This window comes from Chiloscyllium punctatum, unplaced genomic scaffold (assembly GCF_047496795.1).
Source record: "Chiloscyllium punctatum isolate Juve2018m unplaced genomic scaffold, sChiPun1.3 scaffold_77, whole genome shotgun sequence".
Lineage (NCBI taxonomy): Eukaryota > Metazoa > Chordata > Chondrichthyes > Orectolobiformes > Hemiscylliidae > Chiloscyllium > Chiloscyllium punctatum.
The window spans coordinates 69,576-78,851 of NW_027309811.1; the positions used below are offsets into that span (position 1 = coordinate 69,576).

The following is a 9,276-nucleotide window of genomic DNA, read 5'->3' on the forward strand; positions in this document are numbered from 1 at the left end:
CTCCCACTCTGCCGAGTACATGGAGGTCCTGGGCCTCCTTCACCGCCGCTCCCTCACCACCAGAGGCCTGGAGGAAGAACGCCTCATCTTCCGCCTCAGAACACTTCAACCCCAGGGCATAAATGTGGACTTCAACAGTTTCCTCATTTCCCCGTCCCCCACCTCGCCCTAGTTCTAAACTTCCAGATCAGCACTGTCCCCATGACATGTCTGGACTTGTCCTACCTGCCTAGCTCCTTTTCCACCTATCCACTCCACCCTCCTCCCTGACCTATCACCTTCATCCCCTCCCCCAATCACTCATGGTATTCTACGCTACATTCTCCCCACCCCCACCCTCCTCTAGCCTCCTCCACGCTTCAGGTTCACTGCCTTTATTCCTAATGAATGGATTCTGCCCGAAACGTCGATTTCGAAACTCCTTGGATGCTGCCTGAACTGCTGTGCTCTTCCACCACCACTAATCTAGAATCTGGTTTCCAGCATCTGCAGTCATTGTTTTTACCGCCTTGCAGTTCTTCTCCAGGCTGTATCACACAGCAGGGTCCTCCGGTGAAATGAACAGCCGTGAATGACATGTGGTTCGGTCTGTCGGAGACAGCATTTCCAGACAGATACAGTTCCCTCTTATTAGAACAAGCAGCACTGATGATGAATAACCTCAGAGAGAAGCAAGCGATAGAGATTTACTGTGGACTCGATGGGCTGAACGGCTTCTGTCGGCACGTGAATGACGTCACCCGTCTCTGCCGTCCCTCTCCCTGTCTCTGTGACAGAGTGGCAGAGGGAGAAATAATGGCTCGTTTTTAATCCTCCCTTCCGCTTTGGACTGTCTGCAGCCCCGCAGCCCCTGGCTGTGGGGATGGTTCTCAGTGAGTGAGGGTTTCATACGGAGCCGCTTCATCTGGGACATTTGGGACTCAGATGTTAACTGATGCCCGATTGCAGCAAAGAAACCGACGGCTCTGAAACAAAAGCCTTTCTGCTGGATTGTTCTGTGAAGATTGATTCTGAACATCAAATGGGCAGCACAAAAATGCACTGCTTTGAATTTTACTGAGGGAAGAGAGTCCACAGCCCATTTCTCTCTTTCCCACCAGCTCAGCACGTTTTTCTCTCTCTCAAATAAATGATATTTGGAGGAAGTTCGCAATCAAAGTTGCTAAGTTCCAGCGGCGCTCTTGCACCTGGCTGTGCCCGTGAGAGGAAGCTTCAGAGCATATCCGCATTTACATCCCGTCATAATGCCTGCAAGTGGAGGGGAATGGCTGAATACTCTGCCATTAGAGACAGCTCAGTCCACGGGGATGGGATAAACAGCATCGTCCCGCGTGGGGACGTTCTGCCGATCCGACACAGTCCACTTTATCAATCAGATCATACCAGAGTGAGAACGCTCGAGAAGGCCAATCGGTCACTCGTACCTGTGCCAACTCGGGAGTTGCAAAAAATTGGTGAAAGTGGAAAGTGGATTTGTTCACGTTTCAAGTGTTTCCATGAAGCAGGAAGCAGAAGAAGATACACAGTCAAGCGATTGAGATCTGACTACAGGGGCAGCAAATAAGTTGTACAGGGCAGGGGAGAGCTTTGAAGTATTGAATTCTGGTTAATGGGACGATCATGCTTTTACGAGGCCACGCTGCTACAGAAGAAACTATGTCAGTGTCTCTCAGCATTGTGATGTCACAGGCAAAAGACGCCGTTACACTGCAGGAAATTCCTTTTTCCAATGTGATGGCAGTCCATATGTAAAGGTGTAGCTTATATATCGAATCCTTTCACATAAATAATTCCACTGCACCTCAGTGTGTTGTATTGTCTCCTTTCCACTTTACCTGTCATTGTGCCTGCACTGAAGTTGATTTTCTCTTTCTGCGTGTCTTTTACAGTCTGGATGATGTGATGCAGTTGTACTGACCCATCTTCTGACAGAATTTTCCACTTCACTTCAGCCCGCCCTAACTTCGCTATCTGATACCATTCCCGTTGTTTAGATGTTAATCGCTCGTCTCAGATCCAGCCTGCCCTCACCCAAAATAAATGGAAAACTCAGTCACACTGTGATCACTGCAATCGAGGAATATATTCACTCTAAGGTCATTGATAATTCGAAGGATAAATTTAGGACTGCAGATGCTGGAGATCAGAGTTGGTAGTGTGATGTTGGAAAAGCACAGCAGATCAGGGAGCATCCGCGGAGCAGGAGTATTCAGGTTTCAGATTTAAGCCTTTCATCTGGAATAAGGCTTGTGAGTGGGGGCTGAGAGATAAAAGGAAATAGTGTGGGGTTGAGGGGAAATAGCTGGAAAGTAATAGATGGATGAATAGGAGGGAGAAGAAAATAGGTCAGAAATAGCAGTGATGGAAAGGGTTGCGAGGACGGTGCCGAGTTGAAGGCTTGGGCTTGGGGGAGGGGAAATGAGGTAACTGTTCAAATTCACATTTATCCCGTGTGGTGTTAGGGTCCCAAGCCGGTAGGTGTAGTGTTCCTCTTCCAGGCGTTGGGTGGTAACGGTTTGGCAGTGGTGAGGTCCAAGACCTGTATGTCTTTGATGGGGTAGGAGGGGGAGTTGAAGTATTCAGCCACGGGACGGTGAAGTTGGTGGGTGCGGGTGTCCCAGAGATGTTCTCTGAAATGATCTGCAAGAAGGTTTCCTCTCTCCCTGATGTAGAGGAGACCGCACTGGGCGCAACGGATTCAGTAGATGACATTGGTCGCTGTAAAGGTGAATTTCTAATGGATGTGGAATGATCCATTTGGGCCTTGGCTGAGGTGAGGGGAGTGGTGTGGGTGCAAGTTTCACCCTTCCTTTGGTGGCAGTGAAAGATGCCAGGAGAGGGTTGTGGGCTGGTTGGGGGGGATGTATGGACCTGAAGAGGGGGTCATGGAGGGAATGGTCTTTACGGAATGTTGGCAGGGCTGGGCAGCGAAATATATCTCTGGTGATGGTGTCTGTTTGGAGGTGGCATCAGTGGCAGAATATGATGCGTTTATACGGAGTTTGATGGGATGTAAGGTGAGCAACAGGTGGTTCTGTCCTTGTTGCGTTGAGAGGCGTGGCTTCAAGGGTGGTGGTGTGTGAAATGGAGGTGTTGAACCAGAGGGCACTGTCAACCACGTGGGAAGGCAATTTGCGATCGTGGAAGAAGTAGACCAACTGGCTCTTTCTGAGGTGAAATTGGTCATCCTGGAAACATATGTGCTGGAGGTGGAGGAATTGGGAATAAGGAATGGCGTTCTTACACGAGATAGGGTTGGAGGAGATATAGACTAGATACATGTGGGAGTCGGTGAGCTTGTAGTATATGTCTGTAATTAGTCAGTTGCCAGAGTCGGTGATGGAGAGGTCCAGGAAGGTGAGGGAAGTTGCCAAGAGGATCTGGATAAATTTGAGGTCGGAGTGGAAGGTGTTGGTAAAGTTGGTGAGCTATGCAACCTCCTCGTTCGAGCACCAAGTGAACCCAAACATTCATCAATGTAGTGGAGGAACAGGTGGAGGATGGTGCCTGTGTAATTGTGAAAGATGGACAGTTCCGCGTATCTAACAAACAGGCAGGCATAGCTAGGTCGTATGTGGTGCCCATGGCTACCAGCGTCAATAGAGGAAGTGGGAGAATTGGAAAGAGAAGTTGTTGATTGTGAGGACCAGTTCAGCCAAGTGGATGCGGATGTCGGTGGAAAGGTACTGTTTGGGATAGTGTGAGATTAAGAAATGGAAGGCTTGCAAACTTCTGTCATGGCAGGTGGATTTGTACAGGGACTGGATGTCCATGGTGAAGATGACGCGATGGGGGCTAGGGAAACGAAATTCTTGGAGGAGGTGAAGTGCATAGGGGTGTCACGAATGTAAGTGGGCATTTCCTGAACTGGGAAGAGAGGAGTGTGTCGATGTAGGAAGAGATGATTCGGATGGGACAGGCTCAGGATGAGACAATATGTCGACTGGGGCAGTCAGGTTTGTGATTCTTAGGAAGGAGGTAGAATCGGGGAGTGCGCGGTTCACGGACAATGAGGTTGAAGGTTGTGGATGGGAGATGCCCAGAGGTGATGAGATTGTGGTTGGTCTGGGAGATGATGGTTTGGTGAGGGGAGGAGAGTTTGTGATCGTAGTCTGTAGGAGGAGGTGTCTGCGAATTGGTACCTGGCTTCAGCTTTGTTCCTCTGCCCGACTCACAAGCCTAATTCCTGATGAATGGCTTATGCCGAAATCGTCCATTCTCCTGCTCCTCGGATGTTGCCTGACCCGCTGTCCTTTTCCAGTACAACACTCTCCACTCATTCATTATTGCTGTCTCATTTCACACGACCAGGTCCATGCTGTCTGTTTGATTCTAATGAGCACTGTTCTTATGGACTGCGACAAAATCTGCCAATCTGAAACAAAAACAGAAATTGCTGTAAAATCACAGGTGAGCTGGCAGCATCTGTGCAGATGAATCACAGTTAACGTTTGACATCCATTGGGTCCGTCTGTCCACAGATGCTGCCAGACGTCCTGAAATATTCCAACAACGCCTGTTTTTGTTTGATTTTCAACATCAGCAATTTTTTTGTTTTTGTTTTATTGTTTTCTGCCAATATGATTTGGCTAAAGATTATGTTAAAGGTTTTAAATGTGACTGTGATGGAACGGCCAGATTCCACCAGCCGGCTCCTTTTATTTGGTTCACGTGACCAATGCCTTTCTACTTGGTCACCGCGCCCTACAGCGGCACTGCATATAAATTGACAAGACTGTGGCATTCTCTCGGATTGGTAATCAGGAGCGAGATTGATTGAAATTATTGAAAACTTAAGATAAACAGATAAAATACGGGATATAAAACGGGAAAATGAAAGGGAAAGAGAGAACGGCGAATGATAATTTTTTGACAAAACTTAAATATAATTGCTCAAGAATCAGAAAGTGCCTTCATCTGCAAACATACCATAATATGGAATGTAATTTTTTGGACAACCAATGCAAGTAGATCTTAGCAAAATCTTAGTTTAAAAGTCTTGCTGCAACTGTTTCGGTTATAATGAAATGCACACATGGAATTCAGTGCTGTAATGATCTCCTAAAATGGAAAAGGAAATCCTTGTCTTCGAGGATACGTGGGGAATGTTCATTGACTCATCAGTGTAACATGTGTAAACTGTGCAACATGAAACCAGTTCAACATCTATTTTCCCGGAATTTAACGCAGGGCACATGGGAAACGTTATCCATCTGCTGAAAAATCACCTTCGGCTCTCTCTCCACATATGTTTCTTCACGTTTTAGATACTTGCAGTATGTTTGTTGATCAAGGAGTCATTGTCCAGAAAACGTTGTTTCTCAATCCACAAACACGGGTATTTTCCCATAAACTTGGCTTTGCTCAATATCACCTTCTGTCCGTATTCCTCAACACGACGACAAATTAAAGCTGCTCCATGTGAGGCTCAGAATTGAAACTTCTGCACAGCACACCCACTATACTGAAACAGAGATACGTGCACTGGTCACCTTCAGCACAGGAGCAACACATTAATGCTTACCTCCACATTCCTGGTTTTACCTTAACGTTTGGGAAACCGAGTTTCTCTGATTCCATTGCTAGTAACGGGGATTATATGATCATCTTCACCAGTAGTTCAGTCCCTGAGTGAGGAAAGTGGTGAGGTACTCATTGTAAAGATGGGTAGATTGATGAAATGTACAATTTCATCTTTTGCCTTCATTAACTCATGAGCTTTTTATTTTGTTTTGCATCTGTAGAAATCTTAAAATCTTCATCTTGAACAGACTCAATGACAGATCTCCATTGTGTCTCTGGCATCGAATTTCAAAGTGTAAACCCCCTCTGAATTCTTCCACCGCAGTCCGCTGTTTGGGAAGTGTTCCTGTTGTGGGAAATGCACTTCCCCGTGTGTCAACTGCTATTCCCAGCATGCGCTCTGCCACTGCACTCATTTTCCTTCTGACACTTGCTCACTGTGTTGCTGTGATCATACAGTGACTTGGTGTCGCACGACCCAGGAAAATGATACAGCTCAAGGTTTTTGCATTGTTGAGTTCAATTGTCAGTTTAGCCTTATTTCGGATTATGAAATTGTCTGTTCTGTTCACAAGTGCGTGTCAAAAACATCTGAGCGGAAATTAGGTGTTCCGAATAATGATATTGAGCACTATGCACTCTCCTCCAGTCTGGAAAACAATTCCTGACAGGCAGTTTAATAGACAATAGACAGCAGGTGCAGGAGTAGGCCATTCTGCCCTTCGAGCCAGCACCACCATTCATTATGATCATGGCTGAACATCCTCAATCTGTATCCTGTTCCTGCCTTATCCCCATAACCCTTGATTCCACTATCCTTAAGAGCTCTGTCCAACTCTTTATTGAAAGAACACCTCCTGCTGTCTCGGGTTCTTCATTCCGTTGACTTCAAATCTGCACAGAATTCAATAGACCTTGTTACATATTCATTTCCTCATTTTTGTTCAGATCACTGTGTGCATAGTGTGACAGTGGGAGTGCACTTGCCCCACAACCCAGGGGTCAGACCATCATCTTGGAACCGTACTGTGTTATTTCTCATTTCACCAACAATCGGGAGAAATGTCTGCTGCTCTGCATAATTTATGCATTTCAATTATTGATAAGGTCATAGCCTACCCGATGCCTCTGACGAGGTGGCTGAGAGGTTAAGGCGATGGACTGCTAATCCATTGTGCTCTGCACGCGTGGGTTCGAATCCCACTCTCGTCGCTGTCATCAACGGCTTTCAATGGTGCTGTTTTCAGATGATTGAAGGTGGAACTCCAATTGTCAGTTTATATGCATTGACGCGATTACAAAATCTCAAAGAATAGTTTGTACCTTTTAACTAAACTGCGTTGAAATGGAGGTTGCTTTGGGATAATGAAAAGAAACGCGATTTTCTTTTTCAAGTCAGTGCTGAGAACGTTTTTTCGTATGAAAGACATCCAGGAAAATCAAATACCGAGAGCTGCGAAGTGCATGTTTATGCAAAGGGATTCTTAATGAATGTTTTGTCAGATGAAATATGAAGGACGTTGAGGAGAAGTAATGCATCCTGGTGAGAAGAGCACAGCGAGACAGCACAAAATAATGGAGATATTTCAAAAGGGGCAGGGCGTGGGTTTAGGGGCACTGAGAACTAGCTGTAAACGCGCAGTGGAGAATTGCCAATGTGGGTGCCGTGCATGGGCACGGAAAGACTTACACATTGGTCTCGCCCTCGCCCCTTGCTCTCGCCATTGATGAATGCTGGAATTAAGGCACAGATAAACACAAGATGTGGGAAACAAGCTCCCTCTCGTTATGCACACACTGGATGCATCACATTGAACCATGAACAACTGGAGAAATCAGCATGTTACCTGTAGGGAGTGAAAGTAAACTGTGGATCAATAACCGCAGATTCATGCAACATAAACATGAAAAATGATTTAAAATGCAGGGTGTAGGTTTGCTCGCTGAGCTGTAGCTTTGATATTCAGACGTTTCATTACTTGGCTAGGTGGCGACCTCCAAGTGAAGCGAAGCTGTCGTCTCCTGATTTCTATTTGTATCTTTCTCCTCGATGGGGTTCCTGGGGTTTGTGGTGATGTCATTTCCTGTTCGTCTTCTGAGGGGTTGACAGATGGCATGTATATCTATGTATTTATTTATGACATTGTGGTTGGAGTGCCAGGCCTCTAGGAATTCTATGGGGTGTCTTTGCTTAGCCTGTCCCAGGATAGATGTGTTGTCCCAGTCGAAATGCTGGTATTTTTAATCCGTGTGTAGGGCTACGAGGGAGAGAAGGCCGTGTCTTTTTGTGGCTAGCTGGTGTTCGTATATCCTGGTGGCTAACTTTCTTCCTGTTGTCTTACGTCGTGTTTGTGGCAGTCCTTGCATGGAATTTTGTAGATGACGTTGTTTTTGTCCATGGGTTGTACTGGGTCTTTTAAGTTTGTTAGTTTTTGTTTGAGAGTCTTGGTCGGTTTGTGTGCGACTGAGATTCCAAGGGGTCTGAGTAGTCTGGCCGTCATTTCTGAAACTTCTTTGATGTATGGTAAGGTGGTTAGGGTTTCTGGCTGTGTTTGGTCTGCTTGTCGTGGTTTGTTCTTGAGGAATCTGCGCACTGTATTTTTTAAGTATCTGTTCTTCTCGAATACGTTGTATAGGTGGTTCGCCTGTGTCTTCAGAAGTTCGTCTGTGCTGCAGTGTGTGGTGGCTCGTTGGAATAGTGTTCTTATACAGCTTCGTTTGTGTGTGCTGGGATGGTTGCTGGTGTAGTTAAGTATTTGCTCAGTGTTTGTCGGTTTTCTGTATATGCAGGTTTGTAGTTCTCCGTTGTCCTTTCATTCTACTGTGACGTTCAGGAATGCGAGTTTGTTGTCGGTTTCTTCCTCCTTGGTGAACTTTATACCTGTGAGGGTGTTGTTGATGATGTAAAATGTCTTTACTATGTTGTTTCGTTTTGTGATGACAAAGGTGTCATCTATGTAGCGGACCCAGATTTTTGGTTTGATTGTTGGTAGGGCTGTTTGTTCTAGTCTTTGCATTACCGCTTCTGCTATGAATCCTGATAGCGGAGATTCCATGGGTGCGCCGTTGGTTTGTTTGTAGACTATGTTGTTGAAGATGAAGTGGGTGGTGAGGCACAATCCACTAACTTCATGATGTTTTCGTTGGTAATGTGATTGATGGTTGTTGGTGCGTCTGTGATTGTCTCTTCTAAAAGTGTGGTAAGTGTTTCCTTTGCCAGGTCGATGTTGATGAAGGTGAACAGTGCTGTTATGTCGAATGAGATCATTGCTTCCTCTTCCTCCACTTTGGTGTTTTTGATGATTTTTAGGAATTCCTAGGTGGAGTGGATGGAGTGCTGCGACTCTTCTGTGAGGTATTTCAGACTTGCATGTAGTTCTTTGGCCAGTCTGTATGTTGGTGTTCCAAGTAATGAGACTATGGGTCTGAGCGGGGCTGCCAGTTTATGGATTTTTGGTAGTCCGGTTCGACTTGGGCAACACATTGATCCTGGGACAGTCTAAGCAAAGACATGCCAGATAATTCCAAAAGGCATGGCACTCCAAACACAATGCCATAAACAAACACATAGATCGAAATGCCATCGATCAACCCCGCAAAAAACAAACTGGAAATGGCATCACCACAAACCCGAGGAACCCCATCCAGGAGAAAGATATATAGAAAGCGCTAGACAACAGCTTCGATTCACTTGGAGGTCGCCACTGATGATGATACCTCGCTACGTAATGAAACGTCTGGATATCAAACCTA

General features: G+C 45.9%; 1 non-coding gene across 1 annotated transcript; it reads left to right on the top strand.

Annotated features, from left to right (window-relative positions):
* The first annotated feature begins 6,653 nt into the window (after window positions 1-6,653).
* Window positions 6,654-6,735, top strand: trnas-gcu (transfer RNA serine (anticodon GCU)). Its single transcript has one exon. It is a non-coding gene; the product is annotated as a tRNA-Ser (tRNA).
* Window positions 6,736-9,276: the final 2,541 nt, after the last annotated feature.